General features: G+C 42.0%; 1 protein-coding gene across 2 annotated transcripts in view; it reads right to left on the bottom strand.

Moving 5' to 3' along the window:
- GRM7 (glutamate metabotropic receptor 7) overlaps nucleotides 1-27,096 on the bottom strand; it is a 530,576-nt gene that overhangs the window by 266,012 nt on the left and 237,468 nt on the right. The window lies entirely within an intron of this gene.

Consider the following 27,096-nt stretch of genomic DNA (forward strand, 5'->3'; position numbering starts at 1 on the left):
AATCAGAGCAAGGAGGAAAAACTGGAAAAAAGAGTAATTAGAGGGAAGTCAGGGGTAAAAGCACACACACACACACAAAAGACTTCATTGGTCAAGCATGCTACAACACATGTGGTTTTGAGTTCATGCTTGGGGAAATGTGTCCAAATCCTCACTCGGCCATGAGGTTCATATACAAGTAATTAGATCAACCTAGTCTTCCTCATTAGCTTTCAGCTAATCCAACCTACTATTATGAAAGTTAATAAGTCAGGAATGTTGGTGGATCAGATAAACAAAGAAGTGCAATATAAATGATTGGCTTTATCTGCACTTCAGAATTTAGAACTAGAATTTAGAATTAGATCACCATAAAATTTCCAAAACTTAAATGGGGCTACCCAGAATCTAGCTAGAGTTCAAACCAATCTGTTTTTTGGCTTGTACCTTATCTAGGGGACTTTCTTTGGCCTTCTTGGTTGGACTCTTTTCTGCCACCCTCATACAATAATGAGGTGCAGGGGGTGGGGAGCCACAAGCTATTGAAGAGAGGCCCTTTTCAGAAGACTCTGGTATAGTGGCCAAGGGACCTCTGTGAGACAAAGCAAAACCTGGTAAGGTCCCATCACACAGAAATCTATTAATGCTCTGCCCAGATGAAACTCCCAGAATATCACCTAACCTGAATTTATCTATAACTCTGTAGAAAAGTGCCTTGAGAGAAGATTATAACCTGAGAAGCAACATTCTCACGTCTTTAGATTGGTACACTGAATCCCTGCTGGGATGGCTGCTTGCGCAATACCAAAAAGAGGACTTAAAATGGAGTCATATTGGCATGTGCTAATATATGTATCTGTAGGGATGCAAATTTAGAAATAATTACTATTATTGAAATCGAAATACAATGCATTTCTTCAGGAAGTCTGAGCTGGTGACCTGTGTGCCTGCTCAGTCTGCTGTCCAGGTGCGAACAGGAGATGGACAATTTCAGTCCCCCTCTCCCTTGTTCTTTACCTTTAAACTGACTTGGACTGGACATCCCTTCAAACAGAAATTGTCCTCCAGCTCTCTACAAATAGAATACTGTCTTTTGACCTTTCAAATAGAGGCCACTGTAGACATGTGGCCACACTATTCCTTGCTAGTGCACACTTTTTCTTGAAAGGATGCCAGAGAAAAATACCATGTGAGCACTGGCAGTATGAATACCACAGGCTGTTAATAATAATAAAAAAATGCATCCCTAATCAGTGTGATGTGGCGATCAATAAAGGTATCTGACTAGGACTGGAAAATTCCAAGTTCAAATCCCCACTCATTCAAAAAAAAGTAAGGCAGTAGTTGAATGATTTAATATATTCAGAGTGCCCAAAGCACACAACTACAAGATATACATTCAAGAATGGGCAGTGATAATTAACCTTGTTTATTTACTGATATGATGGTTATAACTGATGCATCCACCTGCATGGCAAAATGACACAGTCATCAATGGCAAACTGCTGGTTGCCTAACAAAACTGTACATGAAAATTACTCCTGATACAATCATATCCACATTTTTATAATAAATAATTTCTAATGCATGATGTCCATAAATCGAAACCACAGTCACAGTTTATAAAACAATACAATGCTGGCACACCGGCTGTTTTTCATTTTGGAGGTGTCTACCCCAAAATAATCTATGGGTTTCAGCCAATTCATCATTGCGTTTTTTTCTGAAGAAGCTACCGCACAAACTGGACAAACAAACCGGGGGCCTGTTAATAAAGTTTACAACACTGATAAGAACAAGGAAACAATAAACATAACCTCATGTTATAAATAGGGGTGTGCACGGACCCCCCGCTCCGCTTCTCTTCCAGATCTGCGATTTGTGGATCGGGCCGCTTTGCTCCGCCCCCACTCCGCCTATGTCCACTCTGCTCCGCTGCGGAGCTCCGGATCTGGATCGGAGCTCCGTTTCCCCCCCCATAGGGTTGCATTGAAAGCTAAAAAAGTATACAACTTTTTTTCTGTTAAAGTTAGAAACCTCAAGTTTGGCACCATGACACCTCATGGAGGTATACACACGCATGCCAAGTTTCAAGCCAATCCCATCATCCCTGATTTTGGGGGAATTTTTGAAAATCGGGCACCCCATTCACACCCCTTTCGATAGCTCCGTCAATTTGCATGTTAGAAACCTCAAACTCCGCACCATGATAGCTTATCCAGGGATACACATGCACACGAAGACTCCAGGCAATCCCATCATCCCCTGATTTTTGGCGGGGCTCTAACCTCTAACGCACCACCCATAACCCCAATTCATACCCCTTTCGATAGCTCCGTCAATTTTCACGTCAGAAACCTCACCTTCGGTACCATGACAGCTAATCCATGTGTCCACATGGACGCCAAGTTTCAAGCCAATCCCATCATCCCCTGATGTTAGGGGAATTTTTGAAAATCGAGCAACCCATTCACACCCCTTTCGATAGCTCCGTCAATTTGCATGTTAGAAAGCTCAATCTCAGCACCATGATAGCTTATCCAGTGATACACATGCATGCCAAGACTCAAGGCAATCCCATCATCCCCTGATTTTTGGCGGGGCTCTAACCTTTTAACCCACCCCAAATCAAGTCCCATTTTACAACTACGTCAATTTGCATATCAGAAACCTCACCTTCAGTCCCATGACAGCTTACCCATCTGTCCACATGGATGCCAAGTTTCAAGCCAATCCCATCATCCCCAGATTTTTGGGGAATTTATGAAAGTCGGACACCCCAGTATCTGCAGACAGCTCAATGGGCCCATTTCAAAGGAAATCCCAACATGCCATGAATTGGGGAGTAGAGATAAACCTAAATATGAATCTTCTTCCACACTTGAAAAATTGATTTGGAACTTGAGCACAGGAAGGACTTTTCCCCTGAGTCAAAGCAAGACACACAAAAACCATCCCTGTGAGGTGGGCAGGGTAGGAGGGAGGGAAGGCAGGCAGGCAGCAGACATTTCTGGGGGCACAAGGAAGTGAGCAAAGATAGTTTCAAAGCCAGTAATGCATATAAAATGGAATAAATAAATAAATAAACAAAGGAGGGGTGGAATTAAAAGCAGCAGTGTTGCTGAATAAACAACAAGAATTTTTTTAAAAAGGCTGTATCTGTCTTTTACCAGTAAGAGGGGAGTGGACATGCCCAAGGGGAGGGGGAATCATCTGCCAATTTGACTGGTCCTGTCTAGGTACCAGTCTTTAAGAAGCAAACGATCACTTCAACTCATGATAGGCATTCTCTCCAGTGATTTACCTTTGGAGGGCTCTGATGGTCCTCCAAGGACAGGAGAGTGCACAGGGCACATCCACATGCCCTAGGGGAGCTCATCCCCTTGCACCACATCTATCCAGTTGTTCCCCAAAGTTAGGGTGGGTAGCAGTGCTGTGTTTTCTATCTCTTATTATTGGCTTAGTATATGATTTCAGGTTGTGTTTGTGCATTTGGTGGGGCTACTGTTTTAAAAAAAACACTGGGAAAAGTCCGTTCAGACTAAGAAAGAGAAGTTCCCAGAATCCCAAGTTACCCATTTTGCCTATCCCCTCCTCCAACTTTGGGATCATGTGATCATGACCGGGAGTTGACTCTGCCCCTCAGCCCTTCGAAAAAGGTATTTTCCCGCTGTTTTACCCAATTTTTCCAAAAATTCTAGTAAGCGAACCACAGCACGCAGAGAGCTGAGAGTAGGCTCAAAATGACCCCCAGCCACAACTCTCTAAGCACAAGAATTTTCAGAATGATAGCTTTAAAAACAACACAGTTATCCCCTATTTTCTGCAATGCAGTATGGGTGAAATTTTTCAAAATGGCGATTGGATCGGTCCGCGAAAAGAGAAGCACTCCGCGTATGGGCGCTTCTCTTCGCCGTGCTTCTACGGGTCCCCGGTCCGCTTCTACTCCGCCTCTGGGCAAGGCGGAGCAGGCCAATTCGCTTCTGATTCTCCGCTTCTAATCGGAGCGGAGCACATCCCTATTTATAAACATAGTTTAAAAGGTTACTATACTGATATCATCACCAGCATTGTATTGTATTATAAACTGTGACTGTGGTTTCGATTTATGTACATTATGCATTAGAAATTATTTATTATAAAAATGTGGATATGATTGTATCAGGAGTAATTTTCATGTACAGTTTTGTTAAGCGACCAGCAGTTTGCCATTGATGACCATGTCATTTTGTCATGCAGGTGGATGCATCAGTTATAGCCATCATATCTGTGAATAAACAAGGTTAATTATCACTGTCCATCCTTGAATGTATATCTTGTAGTTGTGTGCTTTGGACACTCTGTATATATCAATTCCCCACTCAGGCATGAAGGATGTGGCTGCACTATCCCTCAGTCTAACCTACCTCACAGGATTGTTGTGAGGTTAAATTGTGTGTTTGGGTGGGAGGAGATAACCATATATACCACTCAGCTTTTTGGAGGAAAGGTGGCATATAAATGTAATCAACAAACACATCCACAAATAAATATAAGACTGGATATGTGCTTTACATTTTCTATATTCCCACCCCACACACACAAATTTTACAGACAGGAGCAGAGTGCAACAATTATGCATTTCTCTTCCAGAAACCTCTTATTTGTTTTGAGAAAAGATGGCATCTGATAAACTTCACAACTAATTTTCATTTCTATCCAACACGTCAGATCCTATTCTAATGGCCTGTCCGCTGCAAGCAAAAAACATTTGGACAGTAACCTCAGGCTTATTAATAGCATAGCAAAGACGTGAGATACAGCAATGTCTTTGCTCAACAGGGATGGTAAACCATAAAAAGCAAGCAAAAAAGAAAAGAAAAAAGAAGAAGTGAAAATCCATTTCCCCAAACAGTATTGTGAAAATTGCCTGACTTTATAGTTACTACTTTTTCCCTGTGGCACAAGCCTCCTTGGCAGGCAGACAGACCCAATTGCTTCTGAATTGGCCCAGTCATTTAAATTCCCAGCACTATCTGTCCCTGGCTGTACTCACAGGTAGTGCAGAGACACTAAAGCATTTAGCCTGAAATGTCCCCAAGGAACAAGTTACTAGGCAAAACATAAAACCAAAGTTAGACTTTCCTCACATGATCGCTAAGGCAAAGGAGATGGTTCTATTACTGAGTGCGATGGGGGACTCTGCAATACAACAACAACACTATCATAATAATCAAGTACATTACCAAGTTCAAGAGGGCAGTTTACCATCTAAATGTCCCCATGGGGAAAACAACAGAGGAAGAAGAGGGAAGCGGTATATGTGTTATAATTCCCCATTCAGGCATAATGCCTGGACAGGGCTACATTTAGGCTTCCTTAAAGGTTTAGATTTGTTGGTGGAAAGAGTGGACTCAGAATATCCCATGTGATGAAGAACACTGAGAGAGTTAGGACTGTTGCTCCCAACTTTGGGTCTCCACATGTTGAACTTCAGCACCCAGCATCCCCAGTCAGCTTGGCCAATGGTTAGGCATGATGTAAGTTGTAGTCCAACAGCATCTGAGTAGGAATGGGCAAATCTTTCTCTCTATTTCTAATTTTTCCAATCTTAATTTCAGTTCATCCCGAACACAGGTTTTTTTTTTAAAAAAAAAACACAACGGTATGAAAATTTGTATGCATTTTTAGTGCATTTCTCCCAATATACACAATTTTACATGCAGTTTTCCTAAAGTAATGCATTTTAGCATTATTTTCACAAACATGCATTTTTTATTATTATTATTATTATTATTATTATTATTATTATTATTATTATTATATATTTATATAGCACCATCGATGTACATGGTGCTGTACAGATAATTTTTGTAGGAATTTTTGATTGGAGAACTCCATTGCAAAATTCAGAGAAGCATAGGGTGACCATATGGAAAGGAGGGTAGGGCGCCTGTACAGAAAAAGGAGATTTCAGCTGGTGTCACTTGTGTGCATGCAGCACCTGGTGAATTTCCTTCTTCATCACAACAGTTAAAGCTGCAGGAACCCTGCCCTCTTTTGTATCTGGTCAACACGGCAGGGCTCCTGAAGCTTTAAATGTTGTGATAAAGAGGGAATTTCACCATGGATACAAATCACACCTGCTTGAATTCCCTTTTCTATGTAACTGTTAAAAATACAGGAGCCCTGTCCTCCTTTTTATATGGTCACCCTAGGTATACCTGATCCACAATGTCCAAAACCTACAATAAATGGATAACAACTACACTGTTATAATGATTACAACTACATTAGTGTAACTTCATTTAAGCCATATCTATTGCATTTTAAATGTTAGCCTACTGATGTTCAGTATTCTCTTCCTTAGGCATTATAGATAAAGAAGCATAACCCAAGGGATTCTTTTTTCTTTTCATTCTCTTTTAGAATGGACTCATTCTTTATATATTTCATAAAGTATTCAAGCTGCACAATGGCTTCATTCTGTAATGTTTTCAAATCTACTTTCCCCCTCCATTTCCAGAAATCAATCCACCCCATCTAATCATAGCACTAGTGTTCTCCAGCAGGTGTCACTATGGCATAGAATTTGCAATTACCATAAAGGTTATAAAGAAGTGGAGGCTGGTGACTCTGTGAAACCACTCTGGGTTTTGTTCAGAAACCGCCAGAATTCTAAAGGAGCTATCCAATGAGTCAACCCTATCACCAAACATAGGTTCAGCACCTTGGATAGCTACTTTAGAGTACTGGCTGGTTTGGACTAAAACCCAGAATTGATTTGCAATCCCACTGAAATTGGAGCCACCAGGCTCCATTGGTTATAGGATTTTTTGCACCAGGACTATTCTGCCTTAATATTGCTTTTACGTACAAGAGATGGCCATGCAACAAAGATGGCTCTTGCAGTCAAGGCTGACGGATAAAGAAGAGGAAGAGATGTCGCCCATTTCTCGCGACCTTACTGCACAGTTTTGATTGCTGTGACTTGGGAGAAAATGCTCTGCTGTGGAAGAAAGAGCTGAGCTGAGCTGAGCTAAACTAAGCTGAGAGCTAACATGCAGAGAGAAAGGAGAATGTTTGGGAGACAGAGATGAGTCTGACAGTGAAGAGCGAAAGCCCTGAACAATGAGTGAGCTCTAGTTCTTCAATGTTCTATAATCTTCATTTCAGGAAAGTTGGGATCCCTTTCGAATTTAATTTGCATTTAATTTAATACCGGGTTGCCATACTTTAAGGGCCCTTAATGTATGTGAAGTGCTTACTACACTTATGAAACACTCTATTATTATTTAGTATTCAATAATAGTGTATTCCTTGCTCCTGCCCATATTAAGAAGTGATTAGAGTATCAAGTTTCACTGACAAGTGTGTTACTTCCTCTCCCTCCTCAAGAGGTGGAGAAATTTACTCAGAAAAACTCTTGTCTCACTTGCACTGTCTGGTACCCTTCAGCAACACAGGTTGACGATGGCCGTTTCTACACCTGCCTTTTCCCAGGGATCATCTCTATGTATCCAAATGACACACAGGGGATCCCAGGAGCAAACAGGGTCGATCCCTCTATTTTTCTGGGATAACCCTTAGGTGTAGAAAGGGCCTCTGTCTCAATGTAAAGCAGTAGAGAAATGAGTATACACCACTCGGTGGGGGGAGCAGGGAAAACATGCCCCAGAATGAAGGAGCTTATTAGCATGGAGCTCATTTGCATGTGAGATAGAGTTGTGCATATCCCTTGCTCAGACTGTTGAGATAAGTTAAAGGACAAAAGGGATGGTCGGGACCCTCATGTTTCCATCTCTGTCAGCCACCCACGTTATGGGTCTGGACTGGGTGCTGGCTCGCCCTCAATCTTAAAGACCCTTTGATAGTGCTTATTGGATCACTATGCTAAATGCCTCCCCAGGGAATTGCTCAGCCTTACTGTAAACCTCCTAAATTGAATCACTTTTGCTGAAATTGCTATTAGGAAGGGAGGCTTGGTGCTACACTAATCCAGTGGGGCTAGCAATTACCCTTGGCTTAGAGCTACTGAATCACAGAAGCACACCTGCTGGTGGAGCCTCTCATTACAGTGCACTCCAGTTCCTATAGCTGCCACTTGCTGGTGGACCTCCTCATTGCGGCACACCCCTGTTCCGGTTGCTGCCACCTACCATCCAATTTATTGCAGCACCCTCTAGTTGCATGCCTGGAGGATCCCTATTCATTTGCCATCTCCTGAGATTAAGTGTGAGTACAGCCAAAAGAAACAGGCGTCCATTGGCCTACCTAGACCATGAGAGGGAGATGTATTGACCAAAAGGTTGTTGTTGTTTCCTATGTTCTACTTTTGTTGATTGTTGTCAATCTGAATAAATACCAGTACTTATACCTCAGGTGTATGGGTGAGGTTGCTACTCAGACATCCCTAAATTGGTGTCCCGGGTTTTCTGGGTGGGGGCTTGAGCCAGAGCTAACCTTAAGGGAAGAACAAACAACCCCTAGACATAGAACCCGGCCCTGGGTACTGACCCAAGGTTTACGTCAGGCCACATGGTTTGAGGAAGAAAAATATATATGGTATGATGGTTCAAAAAATGGGAGATGTAGATTAAGGCTGACATCCTATGCACAATTATTAGAAAGAACAAACCTTCCTAAAGTTAGTGGAAAGTAGTTGCTAGTAAACCTGCAAAGAATCAAGCTTTATGTTCATGACTAGCCCAAACTGAAGAAAGTCAAATACAACTCTAGCAAAAGAGAGCAACTCTCTGTCTTGACAGTGGAGCTTTGCCACTCATTTCCTCGAAACTCTTCACAGCTGTGGGGTGGGAATGCTAAATCTTGATCATAGGAAGAAGCATGGACTTTCTGGTCAAACAAGTCCCCGTGCTGGGGGCCATTCAGCTCATTGAGCTCTCTGCCCTGTCTTCCCGGCTAACTGTGACTTATCCCGAGCCTTGATTCTCCCCTGGGAACACCCCCAGCTTCAACCCGAAGCAAGGTCACCAATGGCAGATGGCAGACAGGAGGCGGTGACCTCATAGCAAAGAAAAAAAGCCACGGTAAGTCGGCAACTTTTAAAGCATGCAGTTTCAGGGGAAAAACTCATGGTGGCTGTGAGTTGGTGGCTCCATCCTATAAACAACACAGCATCACTCTGCAGCCACCACAGAGTCATAAGGGCGTATAGACAGCCCCGTGGATAAAGGATGCCATCAGAGGCAAGCACAAACGTGTGAGATATGGTAAGTTTTTTTTAAGGATGCTCAACAGGCCTTTGGATCCTTTTGTAACATAATCAAAATGGCATTCACTCAGCTCATACACTTTGTAAACATGTTCCCCAACTTAGACTCTCATCAAATAGAAGAGTTTATGATGCCTTAGATGTTTTCAGACTTGCAAGGGATCTGGGTAGATCAATTGAAATGGGGATAAAGATGTACACAGCTCACCAATTATCATATTTGCTTTGCTATATATATTTTCTTGAAATAGTACTCTTGCGGGTTTCTTAAACTATTAATCATTGATTCAGAGAGCAACATCCCTTGAGTGCCAATCAAATAACAATTTATCTAGCCAGAAACAGATTTTGTTCTCAGAAAAATCCAATATATCACTAGTCTGCATATGAAACATATTGAATAACTAAAAACAAAACCCAACATAAATAATGTCATATGCATAAATAACTCTTTTGCATTTTAAGACAAAAGTTAGTCCAATCAAACTTTTCCCTACAAAGTGTCTCCATATTCATGCCAAACAGGTTTCTAGGAGACTGATATACCTTCCATCTTAAATCAGAGAGGCCCTGAAGACATTTCTACATAACCCAGCATCTTCAACATTTCTTGAAAGCCTCATATCTCTAAGCTGTTGCGGCCCCACATTGATTACTTTATGAAATCTGACAAGGTCAGAATTCACGGATGCCATGGGTTTAGGCCATGTTAGCTTAACAGCTGTCAATGAACAGCTACCTCCTACAGCAAGTTATTTTAAGATGGTTGCATCAACATGAGGAGTAAGATAAATGAATAAGCATAGCCAGAATCTAACACTGTAGTTTAGAGCATTTAAACGAAAAGAATTTTTTTAAAAGCAGCTGATCCTCATCCTGTCCCATATCATATGCTATTTAATCTTCTTTTAATTTCAAGGGCAGTTTGTCATTCTGCATGTCATCAAAACAAACAAACAAACAAACAAAAACCAGTTCTAACCCTGCTCCCCACCACTACTACCATATACACACACTTGGGGCTCACAACATAAACTTCAGATTATTTGGAGCCTGGTTTTACCAACAAGTGGAACCTCTAACAAAGGTTAGAGTCTGGACTGGTCATCCCATGGTGGAAGATGCAGGACAAATAAAAGGAAGTACTTCTTCACACAGCACATAGTTAAATTATGGAATTCACTACCACAGGATGTAGTGATGGCCACCAATTTGGATGGCTTTAAAAGGGGGTTGGATGAATTCCTGGAGGAGAAGGCTATTAGGCTATTATCCCTAATGGTTATGTGCTACCTCCACTATCTGAGGCAGTAAGCCTGTGTACATCAGTTGCTGAGGAACATGGGTGGGACAGTGATGTTGCACCATGTCCTGCCTTGTTGGTCCCTGGCTGACGGCTGGTTGGCCACTGTGTGAACAGAGTGCTGGACTAGATGGACCCTTGGTCTGATCCAGCAGGGCACTTCTTAGGTTCTTAAATTTACAGGGAAACCTTGGGTAAGTCACTCAGCTACATTTCCACATTTGCAATGGGCATGGTTCAAAACTTCCCCTAATCTGAATTTCTTCTGGAATTTGGAGTTCTGAATTACCTGGTCTTATTTCTGAAGTGTAATGTATGCATCAGGTATACCACATCATCTCATTCAAAAAAATGAATACAAATTTTGTATGGATCACTGTGTGTGTACAATTTCCCTCAGATTTCGGTCCACTCACTTCATTTGCTTTTCTGTACATTATGGTGTACATGTGCAAGAAGCAATTCTCTCTCTCTCTCTCTCTCTCTCTCTCTCTCACACACACACACACACACACACACACAGAGAGAGAGAGAGAGAGAGAGAGAGAGAGAGAGAGAGAGAGAGAGAGAGAGAGAGATTTTGTACATCACTAAAAGTCACACAAAAATAATCACAATGCAATTTTGATGCAAATCTTTTGTATCCCCTTATGGCAAATATAGCAAGATGGATAAAACACTACAAAGTAGAGTGCAGAATGATCCAGGATCACAGACAGCATGCCTCTGAATATTTTATTGGGAACAAAAATAGGGCACGGTCATCGCCCTCATGGATTCCCAAAGGCATTTGGTTGGCTTTTGTCTGAAACAGGATGCTGAATTAGATAGTCAAAAGAACTGGGAAAAGAAGATGGCTGCTCACGCTCCAATCCAGATTTAATTTTCCTTAATTAAGTGGGAAAATTAGATCTGGAACACAGGGCACTACAAAATCATAGAACCATAAAGGAAAGGAACAGGGCAATTTTGTTCACCCCTAATCTGCAACAACAGTGGTGTGCCTCAAGGGGTTTTTGTGAAGATGAATGAGATAGAAATGATGCTGTAACAAACATAGGAAACATCTGAACGTATATTACTGTTCCCTAATAAATATGGATACAATGTACATTCGAAACACAATTTATGTTTTGCAAAGGCTTTCTGTGTGGAATGAGAATTAAGGTTCCTTTGGAATTTGTCCATATGGATTCTTTTTAATGAATTAGTTTAAATGTGTCTCTGTTTATTCAATTGAATGTGTGTGTGTGTGTGTGTGTGTGTGTCTGTATCCCCCACAGCAAACCTAATCTAAAGCAAAATTAAACAGAAGCCATAGTGTGTAAATTGGCAGAGAAACTAAAAATGTCTAGTGCAGATGAGTTAATTAAGAACTTTATTCTATTAAAGTTGTCACTGTAATTTTTGGTGCATTTTTAATGCAGCTCCCTAGTGCATTTTATCACCTCAAAGACTCGCTTTTATTATGACAGTTAAATCAAGCTTCTTTAATATACCAAAATCAAGGCAGTCACTGGAAGACTAAATTGAATGCTAAGAATGGTGTAAATGATAATTATGGAAGTGATGGGAAAGATAGAATAGCTTTTCTTGATGGGTTGATTCTGATCTAAAAATAGGGGATCACAGAGCCTGATAACTTGTTAACTCCACAGTACCCCATGGTTATAAATTCTCAGTGAAGAGATCGTTTATACAGCCATTTCCAACCTCTAATCAATTTTATTTTGTCCAAAGGTGGGGAGGGAGATACCGATCCCACCATTACTCTTTACAGCCTTTGTGAAGATGTGTCCATGCCGATGATGGTGTATATCAAACCACAGCACATCTTTTCCTCTCTGATTTGCTTTCATAAGAATTTGAAACAATGATTTTATCTTAAAGAAAATTACAGAAAGTATTAGTTATGGGTAGATTCCCTGAAACTTGCATACAAGCAGAAATGATCACACCTGATGGTATCCCCCAAACTCCTTACCCAACTATGCAAAGCTCCTGATAATCACTCTGCATAGAAAGGTTGGCAGATGTCATAGTGCCATCCAGTGAGTTGTTCACAGAACTAAAGAAGAAGAGAGACACCAGGTCTGGGCCCTAAGGTTCTGATCCTAATGAGGTAGACACAGCAATGAAAGACCTACATAGCTGGATGAACTAGAAACCCAGTCAGGGTAGAACAGTTCAGAGTGGAAGCTTCACCTCCAGACTAGGTGTGCCATCCTCATGTTGTCCACCAAAGCCTCAATAGCCTGCTCCACATAGTACCCTGGAAACTATCATCAGTCACAGACTTCCACTCATCGGAGGTGCTGGAGGACCTGCCAGACTACCATGATAATACAAAGAGTGCCACAGCAGTGGGAGCTCCAAGCATAAGTGTAGTGCTTTAAGGAGACATTCCTAGTCCTAGGAAGGCAGTCCTTGATTGGGTCTTCAAGTCAAACTCCAGGAAATCAGGGCTCTGTTTAATCACAGCTGGAGCAAGTTCTCAGTTTTGCAATTGTCTGTCCAACCAAATTGCTTCTTGGGCATTCCTGTTCCAAACTTTCTGTTCCCTGTTCCTTCCAAATTGCTATCCATTTTCTTCCCCTCACTCACTGACAACTACCACCTTTGTGAGTCCAGAGAGCAAGGCTGCTCCCACAAGAATGTCAAGTTGACCTGTGGTGGGGACCTACCAAAGTCCAAGATGGAAGAGCTGACCTCAGTAATTGTGGTGGGCTGGATTTGCATGCCTGAATGTGTGTGTGTCAAGCTGTCTGCTTTGACTGACTGAACTGCTTTATTATTTGGGGGCGGGGGGGTCAACCCCTGAAATGTTTATCAGGGGCTTGGGTAAAACTGCAGAAACAAATAGAAGTCTGCTTGCTTTTCCTCAGCTCAGTGCATCTGAGCCTCTTCCTGCCTAGGCCCAGGATGTGGGCACATTCCATGGTGCCGGCGGTGTGCATGGACTTATGGGGGAGCATTTTGTCTGGATTCAGCAGGGAGTCGCTGGGCCTGTTCGGACAACACAGTAAGCTATGCTTAGGCCTCTAACACTTTTGAAGCAAGTGGTTAGTGACTGTGCTTAAACTGCAGTTATGTAGCCACCAAGGTTAGGAATGGTTCACATGACACACTAAGGCATGGTTCACATTGCATGGTAAGCCATAACTCTTAGCTCAAAATGCTTATCTATTATGGTTTGGATTGTTGTCTAAACAGGGCCACTATTGGGAGTTCCCCAATTTACCTATTAACAAGGTTATAGATACTAGGTATATAACCCAGGAAAACCTCCTTTAGATTTGCTTAAATTTATTTATTTATTTATTGCATTTATATCCTTCCTTTTTTCCTCCAAGGAACCCAAGGCACTGTACATAATCCACCCCAGCTCCATTTTATCCTCACAACAACAACCCTGTGAGGTAGGTTGGGCTGAGAGTCTGTGACTGGCCCAAAGTCACCCAGTGAGCTTCCATGGCCGAGTGGGGACTAGAACCCAGATCGCCCGACTCCCAGTCTGACACTTTAGCCACTACACCATACTTAAATTTATGTTAGTTCCTTGCACAGCTTAGAATTCTAGTTACGGTTCCTGCAAAGCCGCAAACGGGAATGTGATTACGTTGCATTCCAAAGATACAGAGCAGTCCGGAGCTTGAACTGGTCCTGAATAATTGCTTAAAAGCTGCAAGGCACAGGTCTCCATGGCTGAGAAGGGTCTGAAAAACTGAGGTTTATATATGGATAACTGCATTGCAGCACAAGATTAAATGTTTTGACACTAAACTGCACTGCATTCTTATATTGTTCTTTCAAATCAAATGGTGTTCAAAATATACACTTCTATAAGCAGCAAAAGAATCCTCATTAAAAGTATCAGCAAGAGAAAGAGAGACCCAGTTCCGTTTGAAAGTTGTCTTTGAGTATAATTTCACTGTAGGGTCGGCAACATAGGCAGTGGGCATCCATGCTTGCCTGTATTTCTGATTTGCACTCATTTGTTTGCTACTTAGAATTACTGGTTGCAACGCTGCTCCCAAACAATACCTTCCAATACTGATTTGGCTCTCTTGCCCAAAGCAATTTCCTGCAACCTCCGCATGCCCAGGAGAATGTTATGCTCTGTGACATTGTTTTATTTTTCTGAACTGCCTCTTGGAATGCCACACTGTAATTTAAGAGATTGTTCAGTGCTGTGCCACTCTTACAAGGATTTCTCTCCAGCCCCAGTATTAATGTGACCGCCTCTAGATACTGAAGCATTTTACAAGTTGCTAGCACAAAGCATTTTTTTAATGGTGAGCTTTGAGAGCTTTTCTGATTTATTTTTTTCTTGGACAGATGCATAGTGTTTCAGCCTATTTCAGATGACTGTGCATCCTTTGAGGCAAGCAAAGATATTGTCAAACAACAAGAAATTCAATGAGCAAGAAAGGCATAATGACTAAGCAGTGGGTAGCATTTGTACGTTCTATAGGAAGCCAGCTTGAATGTTCTCTAAATTTTAATAGATTAGTGAATTTAGACCACAGCATGGATGTGAATGTATAAAGCAGCAGATTCAAGTGTGTTGATCCCATATAATGACGTTTAAACTTGTTTTGCAGTATTTGGCAGCTGCCTGAAATAGTGTGATGTTCACCTGGCCTCCTACGGGTCTTTCAGAGTTGCTGGATCGATTTTGCTTGGCCAGTGATTGATTACCTTCACCCCATAGTCATATTTCCCTTTGGTAGAATCCAAGAAGCACTTTGGAATGCTGGATTCAGACTCTTATATTTTTATCTTTGGTATGGAAAGGTAGGAACCAAAGTTGAAAGGCAGAAGACATTTTAGAGTTGTGCTGAACCAAGAGGGTCACACAATAGTTGATTAATTGGGACAGAATGTGGATTGGTATGTGAACTTGAAAGTGCATTCTAATCCACATTCTGTCTTAACTAGCCTCCATCTTGATGCTGCTGTGACACCACTGTGAGGCCTCAGGCCCCTGTATTGGCATCTACAGATTAAAAAAAAAAACACACAGAGGGGGAAGCAATGGGTCAGCAAGAGGAGGAGGAAGAGAAGGATGTGCAGCACCCGAACCAGCCCTCCTCCAGCTGAAGGAGACCAATCAGGTGGCGCCATTGGCTGTGGCACGCCTCCACTTTAGGGAGGTTGCCCCTGGATGGCTTTGGGATGACAGCTGCATCATATAGATGACCTGCCGGCACTCTGAATCCACTCTGGCAAACCCCTCATCAAGGATTGAGGCAAACATCCTACTTATCAAAGTTGGTAGGAAGAAAAACTACTAAAGCAGCATGGCAAGACAGGAAATGCTTGCCTAGTTTCCTGGACAATTGGGGATGTGTTTCTGTTTTCCCCAGAATAATGGCCTGAATAAGGTCTCAATGACATTATTATTTTCTGATGGGCTCTGTAGCACCATATCATCATCGTGTTCACAAAGGGCATGTCTACACCTATGGGTGTAGAGGGCCAGAGAGGGGGCGATCCCGGACTTACCTACTTCTGGGATCATTGCCCTCTGTCTACACGTGGTGCACAATGTCCTGAGAGGAAGAGGACGTCACGACCGCCATTTTTTTTTATCGAAAAAGAGTGCACAACTGCTTGAATGCAATAGGTAAGGTTTTTTTAAACCATCCCACCCCACCCCTCATGAGGAGCCGGGACAAACCGGATTGGCGGCCCACACCTTCCGTGGTCTTGGGATGATCCCGGGATTAAAGTGTAGGGCCATATCCCGGGGAAAGGGAGGGATCATCCCTCCCTGCTTCCGGGATCACCTGTGTCATGTGGATGCACAGGGATGATCCTGGGACGATCCCTGGGATATCGCCCTATCTAGACATGCCCTATGTGATCCCTGATTGGTTGTGAACTTTTTTGTTTGTTTTTGGTGACTTGAAACAATGGAGTTGGAGCAGAACACATTGGTATAACAATTTATACCACCACTCAGTGATAGTCCATATGCATTGTATACTGAACAATCCATATTCAGTCTCTAGTATCTCAACTTTAAAAGGTATGGGAAATACCTATGCAGAGATCTTGGACATATGGAATAGATGACAAACACAAGTGAAAGTGCATCTTAGAGTTACTCAGTAGCAGTGAACACAAGAAGCAAGTCTTATTCACCACCCTGCATCCTTTTAGTGCCACCCAGCCAACCGTTCCTGAGTGGTCACTGTCAAAATGGGTAGAAACAGATATAAAAGAACAAGCTGTTTATGTTGTTTGAGAAAGCCATGAGCACATGAAGGCCCTCATGTGAATTCCTACTCTGAGAAATGCAAGAACAAGTATTTTCAAAATACTTTCTCTGTCACCAGGGCTGCCACACTGTTTCCCAAGCAAGCCGAAAATATCCACTTGATTTTAAAGTGAGAGTGAGATATATCAGGTAGCAGCTGATCATGAGTCATTCTTCACTTTCCCAAGTTTAAAAGGTGATATGCAAATCGGAGCATGAAAACTCTATTAACTTTAATATGCAGAATGCTTCGTTGCAAAAGGAGAAACAAAAAATGTCCACCTAGCGTGTTATTAAGATTCTGGTTCTTTTTCTTCTGACCCAGATTCCATATTACGATGAGACACTGTTGATTTCAAAGGAGTGCTCAATTCCTTTTCCCTAGAAAAGAAAGAAGAAACAAGCTCTAGCCTTTGAGTTTTGTCTATGAAGTTTGGATTCGGTTCTGCATGGTTCCAGTTTTCACTATGCTGAAACACACACACACACACACACACACACACACACACACACACGTGTCCTGGAAAGTTTAATAGGATGTAGCACAACTTTAGCAACCATGAACAGGAGTATCTGCATTCAGATGAGTGTTTTGGGTCTCTTCAGGCCCACAAAGGGAGGAAAAGGCTACTAATTTGGTGACGGCCACAACTTTGGGTGGTCTGATCACCACTTGGGTGTGTTCTGCATCCCAAACTGTTCACCCAGCATGTAGCAAAATCTTCCAAACCATTCCATGGTGCACACATGGTGCACACATCAGGGCTAGTAGCCGTTGATAGCTTTCTCCTCCAGGAATTTATCCAACCCCCTTTTAAAGCCATCCAAATTGGTGGCCATCACTACATCTTGTGGTAGTGAGTTCCATAATTTCACTATGTGCTGTGTGAAGAAGTACTTCCTCCCACCAATCAGCTTCATGGGATGATCCCAGGTTCTAGCATTGAGAGAGAGTGTGAGAGAGAAATGTCTCCCTTTCCACATTCTCCACACCATGCATAATTTTGTGCACCTCTATTATGTCTCCCCTTAGCCTCCTTTCTTCCAAGCTAAACAATCCCAGTTGATGTAACCTTCCCTCTCTTTCTTTCTTAAGGTCACCACCACCTGACACTCTTACTCATAAGAGAAGAAGAGAGAGAAGGATGGAAGACGGATTTCACTGGTGTCATAACAGTTATGATTATTGTGGTCTTTTTAAAAATCCATAAGGACCCATTCATGTGACACAGCTACTGGTCCTATATCCTGCAAAATCCTGAATGACAATATTCCTCAGACCAATTATCCAATCAAAACAGTCTTCTAATTTCAGAACTCTACTTTTTAATAGCCATGGAATATCTGCGCTAGCGCTTACATAGATAAATTTAGTAGCATACTTCCCAAAAGAAGCTCAAGGTATTTCCCATGCTCTATTAACACTGCTGTCTAGCATTTTAGTGTACTGATAAACTCAGTCTATCATCCATTACTCTGCAAATATATGTAGAAACATTCTTTTTATGAGATCCCTGCTTCAAACTGCGTATGAACAATAAAGCCACTTCTTGGCAATCATAAGAAAAACAGTGCATTTCCTTAAAAAGAGATGACCAATATTTATGAAACATAAAATACTTCATGGTAGACTTCACTCCTACAAGTGAAAATTACAACTCAGCCTACTGGCTGCTTTCATGACCATCATGTCAACATTGAGTGCCAATAAATGTGAAGCCCACACAGTAGGCTATCAATGGCTACTAGACGTGATGGGTATTATCACGGACAGTATGAATCTGTACACTAGTTGCTGGGGAACATGAGTGGGTGTTGCACACATGTTCTGTTTGTGGGCTTCCCATAGGATATCTCGTTGGCCATTCTGGGAACAGTCTTTCAGTGTCAACATGGAAGTGGTCCTACATAAAGGAATAAAGTTTTTGAATAGATTTTGACCCCCTTCCTTGCCATTTCCATAGCACCTCCTCCGTCCTCCATATTTGACAAACATAACTCCCGTTTCCATCTTTTTCTGTCTCTTTCCTAGGTGCTATTTAAAGTTGTGTTACAATTAACCAGGTATTTTTTTCTTTTTTGTAATATGCAACTGTGTGTGTGTTAAATATAATCTCTCTAGTCTTTGACTTTAATGGTTGTCTGAGTTATCACTCCTCCAACTTTAGTGTAGCTATTTCACACTTCGTTGCAATACAGTGCATACATCCATTGTTTGTATGCCACCATTGTAGACATGCAAATTCACATATGTGAGTGAACAGGAGCATGTGGAAATAGCCTCCTGCTGCAGTCCCAATCCTGCTTGTACTTCCTTCCCTGCAGTGGCTATTTAAATGTTTTAAAGCATACACATTAAGTGCTTGCACACAATTCCTGTCATGTCTATTTTGGCTCAAAGTCATTCTGTTTCAGCTTACACTATGGGCTCATCTACACCAAGCAGGATATTCCACTATGAAAGCGGTATATAAAAGGCAGGAGACACACCACTGCTTTTAGCGGTAATGAAGTGCACTGACAACTGTTGGGGCCCATGACACATACTATATACCACTTTCATACTGCTTTCATAGAGTTATACCCTTCTTGGTGTAGATGTGTCATGGGCCCCAACAGTTGTCAGTGCACTTCAGTACCACCATAAAGCAGTAGTGTGGCTCCTGCCTTTTATATACCACTTTCATACCACTTTCATAGTGGAATATCCTGCTTGGTGTAGATGTCACAGGATGGCTCTGATATGAAATAATCATACCCCAGGCCTTAGCTAGACCTACCTTTTATCACACGACGGATCTCGTGTTGTGTTTAACGTGAGATCCCTCCTCCGTTTACACGTGAGGTGCGCCGACCTCAGGAGAAGAGGTGTTGCGCCCTCCATTTTTTTTAAAGCAGCAGGAGTGCACGAGCACTCTAGCGCTGAAAGGTAAGTGTTTTTTAAAAATAATGTAATTTCCCCGCTCCCCCCACCCTACCCCCGATGGGCGCAGCATTCCTGAGGAGTGCTGTGCCCTGTGCGTGGCTCGCGGCTCTGTGCGAGAAATCATGTGGAGCCGCGTCAACCCACAGCAACAGGCCACATGTTCCACGGTCTTGGGCACAGCCCAAAAACCAGGCCCAAAGTGTAGCGCTCTATCCTGGGGCAAGGGAGGGATCATCCCCTGTGTGTCATGTGAATGCAAAGGGACAATTCCAGGGTTTGCCCCGGGGTAAAGCCCCATCTAGCTAAGGCCCCAGTCTGACCTTACCTTACCTATGAAACAGAAAACATAATCAATCAGTTCAGGTTACATACCTTTAAACTGAACAAACAATTATAATCACAATTAAGGGTAGCATATCTTATACCAGGTGAGAACATTTTTGGAAGCAAAAATGCAATACAATATTTAAGAAAATGAATCATGCTAAGTGAAGTTCAAGCTCACATCTGTCTCATATCGGAGAGAATATTCTCTAATGCTCCAGAAGTATTGGCTGAAAATGAGATGATAGCAGGCAAATGAGCTTCTTCCACTCTTGTGATGCATTATTGCCTTTCACAGAATGTTATCGGCTACTGGAATATGAAGCAAAACGGGGCTAGTAAATGTATCACAACCCAGTCAACACGACAACAAAGGCATTGAAACACCCAGGCCTCCTGGAAACAATAAGACAGCTAGGAGTTAGAGTGTTGGACTGGGAACTGGGAAATCCGGGTTCTAGTCCCTACACAGCCATGGAATGACAGTGGATGACTTTGGGCCAGTCACAGACCTGTAGCCCAAACTACCTCACCTTGCTGTGAGGATAAAATGGAGAGGAGGAGGATTATGTTTGCCACCTTGGGTTCCTTGGATGGAAAAAAATGCAATAAACAAATAAATAAATATAAACATAAATGAAATGGTTTACCCACTGTTAAATGGCAAAATCATTCTTTAGCTAGCTAATGCATGGTGCAGCTATGACTTTGTTTGCAACACATAAAGGAGCAATGCTAGGTAATGCATGCTCCTGTTTGAGGATGGCAGTAGGAAAGCAACAATATACCATCTTCCCCTTTACTTCTCTGTACATGTTCTTGTGGCAACTTTTCGTTATGGACTTGAATCATAGTAACCTGCTTCATGCTGAGCACTGTTAAGTGTTAGCAAAATATGTTGTCCAGCCCTTTTCATACATTATGCTGCTCTTCTATGCTTAATGAACAGGGACTGTGTGCTCACCCATTAGTAGGGATGTCTGGGGTCCAATAGACTCCCCCCTGTCCACTCCCCTGGACTGAGTCAGGCACCTGCAGCACGAACATGGACCCCAGCTTGAGCACTCACAAGTCCCCACCTCCCCCTGCTGCAAAAATGGGACCTTTACGGCTGCCCTTAATGCAGTGGGAGGGGGAAAGTGTGCAATTTCCATAGCCCCCATTGCGCATATTATGAATTCCATAGCTTAACTTAGTGCTGTGCGGAAAATTTCGACCATTCTCATTTAGTTTGACAGAAAAGAAATTGCTTTCAAAAAGAAATTCAAAGGAGAAGAAATTTCAGGGAAATTCCTGTGGGTTTGGTCCAGGGTTCTTGTGCTTATGCGATCACTGAGAAGTGTGTGAGTGTCCTCCCTTTAATTGTTCAATCATCTCTCTGACAGCCTGTAGCCTCCTTGGCTTCCTACACTTCCTGCCCAGGGGAAGACGTCATGAATTTATTCATCCCAAAGGGCCTTTTCATCCCAATCCGCCACACACACTCAGGTCCTCTGGGGGGTGGGGGGAACTACTTCAGCTAGCACAAACTAGGTTAACAACTGTTACCCAGAGGACCTTCTCTTCTGCTGCTCCCAGACTGTGGAATGGCCTGCCAGAGGAGATTCGTCAACTTAACAGTCTACTAGCATTCAAGAAAGCTATAAAGACTGATCTCTTCTGGCAGGCCTATCCAGGGGAATTTTAAGATGTTTTTAGAATGTATTTTAGGATGTTTTAACAATGTATGTTATGTTTTAATTCAGTTTTATGTATTTTACCATTTATTGTTGTTCCCTGGCTCAATCAAAATGGAGAGGCAGATAAGAAATAATAATAATAATAATAATAATAATAATAATAATTGTTATTGTTATTCAAATAGGAAGTTTAGGCAGCCTGGAAGACTGTAGAGCAATAGTGAGATGTGTAATAGAAATAAAAATATAAACAGTACCCTAAGCCACCTCACAATGATTAGTTAATGTCAAAAGCACTATCTACAGAAATTAAAAATACACTGGGATTTTTCTTTTCTTACCATCTAGAAATAAAATGCCACTTTCAAGAATTTTATCCACATTTTCTTCACCGTCATTTTTTTTGTGGTGGTTGCATTCCCTTCCCTCAATGCACCGGAGTGATGCTATGAATATGTGGCATTGTGAAGGATACAAAATGGGGTCCAGGCTGCCACTTGATGCTGTTGGCACTTGCAGTGGCAGTGCAAAATTCCCAAAAACCTTATGGAAAAATAGCTGTTCTCCACCCCTTGCCAATGGTGATGCCTACTTGTGAGAAATTATTGAGAGAATTTCTTCTCCCTCTGGAGAAATTCAGTGAAATTGTCCCCCAATTTCTCTACTCACAAATAGGGTGGAGGATTTTGAGATGCCACTTGTGCACATATCTAGTTTAACTATGCACTGTCTGATGAAGTCTGGTTCCAAGTTGTATAGGTCATGACCAGCAGCACTCTGAACTGGGCCTAGAAACAGACCAGTAACCACTGAAGCTGTAACAAGTGTATGTATGAGAATTTCATTGTGATTAATTTTGACCAGAATTTGCCCAGTTCACACCCCTGATTCAAGCTCACTTTTCATGAAAAGCTCACATATTCCTAAACTTGAGTTTTCATTTGAAACCCCCCCTGCTTTTTTAAAAATGCACATTGCAGGATTATTTTAAGAACTTATGAAGAGCCATGCTGGATCAGACCAAGGGTCCATCTACTCCAGCATTCTGTTCACACAGTGGCCAACCAGCTGCGGTATGGGAGACCCACAAGCAAGACATGAGTGCAACAGCACCCCCCCCCCCACCCATGTTCCCCAGCAACTGGTATGTGCAAGTTTACACTTTAGATAATGGGGGAAAGTCTTATTTGGTCATGCCCTTTTTTAAAAAAATGCACTCCCAAATGCATGCTTTTCCGGTTTGAACAACAACAAAACCTTTCAACCAGAAATGGAAACAAGGCAGACTGAGAATCAAGGTGGAACTTGGGGAACCTTGACAAACTCTGGTCTCACTGTTTCTCTCCTCCCTAGTCACACACTCGTAACTGGGCCAAGTCAAATGTCCGGCACAGCAGTCTGGACCTGCTGAAGTTTCCAAACACTTTTCAAATGCAGCCCCACATAGACTGTGTTATAGCTTTCAATTCAATTGCAGACTGCTTAAGATCTTTACTGCTTTCCTGTATGGGAAAATTTGGAAGACCTTTGTTATCTCACGGAGATTAGGTTTGATATGCAACTATCTTGCCCCAATGCTAGACTTCTCTGAGAGAGCCTTTATTTTAGCTAAGCTTAAGTATATTTGTTGCATTATAAGCTGACTGTGCTATGTAGTGCAAGTAAGGAGTTTAAACTGGCGACAGACAGGCTGATGTCATGCCTTTGAAACCTGAGAAGAGTTCTATCTGCCGGCAGGTGGCATTTCTTTGCATGCTTCCTAGAACTGTTGGCTTTGATCTATGAGACAATCAAAGCACGAGACAGGTCTCATGTCAGTCTGCTGGAGTCAAACGTCTGTTGCCTTGGTAGCATGCTAATAGGAGGTGGGAACCTGATGACGTAATAGGCTAACAACATGAATCACGTGTTCTGTAGACGCTGGTTAAGATTACAAATATGAGCCTCTAGAGTCTGTTTTTTGGAACTTCACTAGTGACCTAGCTTACAGTAAACGGTGTGGTGGACATGATTGGCCAACCATTGTTGTTCTTTTTATGGGCATCCCAGCAACTGAATAGAGAATGTGGGGTCTTGCTTAGCTTTGCTTTTGCCCTTATCTATGTATATCTTTAGCCTGCTAGATAGTAAAAGCTTTGGACTTTTAACTACTTGTTTTTAATTGCTTCTGAAATCTGAACCTTAATGCTAGGTTAAGAAATGGGAAAGGAACCCCCTGCTGTACATCTTAGGATGCTTCCAGGTGCTCTTAGTGCTACCTATTAGAAAGTACTGTACAGCTATTATATCTATTTCTCCTTAATCACTTTTCTGAAGTAAGTGAAAAGATGGAAATAGAGGGGAAACTCAGGATGGTTACGAATGTAAAATGGCATCATCTGGACCTTCTTTAAAATTCTGTGAAATGGAGGTCCTTCAAATGGCCTGGTCCCAAGTCATTTAGGGCCAAACTGAATTGGGTTCAGAACATTCAATTGGGACAAGACGCTTATTGGAAGCCAGTGTAGTTGGTTCAATATCGGAATTGTTTTATGATTTTGCCAACAGCAGCCAGGCACCTCCATATTGTATCACTATCAGACTCTCTATCTAGAATTTTCAGAGGCAAGGAATTTTAGCCTGGCTGGCAATATGTTTAAATGAGGCCCATTGTCAGAACTGGTCAGAATAACCCATGTCCTAAAAACTGGCAACATGAGAATGTGGCTTCATTATTTAATATGTTGAAGTAAAAGAAAAGCCATTTCTTCTCTCTCTCTCTCTCTCTCTCTCTCTCTCTTTAATCCCTATTTCCAGTTCGATAGATGGTGTCATTTCTCAATTTGTTAATCCATATTTTTAATTTTATTTTTAAAAGAATTAACAGCAAACCATAGTTTGAAGGATACACTTAGGCCATAGCTAGACCTAAGGTTTATCCCTGGATCGTCCAGGGGTCAAACCTGTTCATCTAGGTGACACACAGGGGATCCAGTGCTCAGGCAGAGACGAACCCTGGATGATCCCAGGATAAACCTTAGGTCTAGCTGTGGCCTCAGTCAAATATCCTCCTATACAATATCTTTTCTTATGTCTGGAGATAAAGCGGATAGCACGTCAAAAACATTATGCTTGAAATATTAATAGGGAGGCTGATGCAGTAAACCAAGATAATCAAGACTAGGTGAATGTTGTGTGCAGATGTGATTTAAAGTGAAGAAACATGTCCTTGAATATTTTTAAAAAGTCTTCCAGAAACAGAATGAGGAATCAATGACATAAGTAAGGCGGTCATTTGAGATACAGAATAGAAATGCCTGGATAACTCAATGAATTTTGCATTCCTATTTTATTTGGGGTAGGGGGAGAGCAAGAAATATAGACACAAGAACAGCTTCAAATGATTCTCTACCAGTTGGGATGAAAAGTTTACAAGTTCACAGATTTACAAGCTATTTGGATACAAAAATACTGCAGAAAATTACTGTTACTAATTTCAGTTATGTAAGATGTCTCAGACATTTTGCAATAAGACACAGTCTATCTATAGGCCAATCTTTCAAACCTATTCCTGTTTAAAAGAAATGATTACAGCTAATCAGAAAATAGATTCCTTTATTGTAACATCTGTCTTGTTTGCTTGGGAAGCTGGTTTCACTAAAACTCCACCTTACTCATTTCTTGACTATTCCAGTTGTCCTGGGTGTGTTCATGTCTCTTGCCTCCTAGGCCAAATACAGTAAATTCAAGGAAGGTGTAGGAAATGTACTTACACATGGATTTACAATTGCAACCTGATTTTCATCTGCTTGACTTTAAACTCAAAAGATCACATTTGATACGTGCTGAAGCACTTAGATTATTGACAACATTTTGTTGACCTTTTTGTTGTTTCAAAGTTCAGGGTGGGGAAAAGAAGACAAAGAATTATTTTCAAGCATACTCTTATCTTTTTGTAAGTCAGTGGCCAAGACTGAATTGCATCTCACTGTCTATTGGGGAAATGCCAAAGTAAAGGAAATAACTAAATACAAAAAAGCAACTTTCATTCATTTTTCATTCATTACATTTTCATACCACCCCATAGCTGAAGCTCTCTGGGCAGTTTACAAAAAATTTCATGGGGAGAGGGAAAGCAAAATATTTCATTAAGATGAGAGGCAAGAAAAAGTGCTGAGGGCCATAGGTGCTACAGTACCTTACTATATACTAGGGCTGTGCACGGACCCCCCGATCCGCTCTGGATCCTGATCTGCAACTTTCGGATTGGGTCCGCTCCACTTTTGCCCAAGCTGCCTACAGTCTGCTTTGCTCTGCAGCGGGGCTCCGGATCCAGATCGGAGCTCTGTGTTTCCCCCCCATAGACTTGCATTGAAAATGTCAAATGCCTATAACTTTTTTAGTTTTCAAGTTAGAAACATCAAAATGGGCACCATGACAGCTTATAAATGTATCCAGATACATTCTCATTTTGAAGTAAATCCGAGCATGTCCTGATTTTGGGGGAATATTTGAACACCCCCCCCATTTTCAGAAATACAGTGATCTCTGTCATTTTTGTGACTAAGTGGATCGCTCAGCAAAGGGGCAACTCACTTTGCACCCGACCCGATCCATCTCCACCTTTGGCAGAGGCGAATCAGGCTGATCCGATGTTGCTTCTACGAAGTGAAATGGAGCACAGCCTACATCATCAGAGGACATATTGTTACTGTAGAATTCTACTGGATGTTTTGTCCTATGGAACTGTTCAAATTCCTAGGTTGCTGAATTATTTTTACTCAACTGGCTATACCCAGTGTTATTGAACAGACAACATTCTAAACCATGCTGCTTAACCACAAAATAGTTAATGGAATGCATTAAGGTTAATGCATTCTGTTACCCATTTTGTGGTTAAGCAGCATGGTTTAGTGTGTTGTCTGAATGAGGCCATTGTCTCTCCTAGGACTGGATGAATTTGACCTCATAAAATCACCTTGATACATCAGCCTCTGGGAGCAGACCATCATCTCTAGTCTGCCAACCTTGTAGAGGCTACAAGTAGTCACCTTATTAGGTAATGATTTGGCGCCCTCATTTCTTCCGCTAACCCTTTGAAGAAACGCAACCAACATCAGTTCTGCCACATATATTAGGGCAGATGTTAATTAAGACAGGCCCATGGTTGACATGGTGGTGAAAATAACCTGAGCATCCCCTGATAAGTTAGGATCGGTGTAAATATTAAAAACCTCTGAGGCAATCAGCTTTGGGGTTCTCAATTCCATGCTCAAGACTAGGGATGTGCTCCGCTCCGATTAGGAGCGTAGAAGCAGTAGCGGATTGGCCTGCTCCGCCTTACCCAGAGGCGGAGTAGGAGCGGACCGCGGACCCCCTAGAAGCAAGGCGAAGAGAAGCGACCATTTTTCGGAGCTCCGAGTTCAG

The sequence above is a fragment of the Elgaria multicarinata genome, chromosome 3 (genome assembly GCF_023053635.1).
Source record: "Elgaria multicarinata webbii isolate HBS135686 ecotype San Diego chromosome 3, rElgMul1.1.pri, whole genome shotgun sequence".
In the NCBI taxonomy this organism is placed as follows: Eukaryota; Metazoa; Chordata; class Lepidosauria; order Squamata; family Anguidae; genus Elgaria; species Elgaria multicarinata.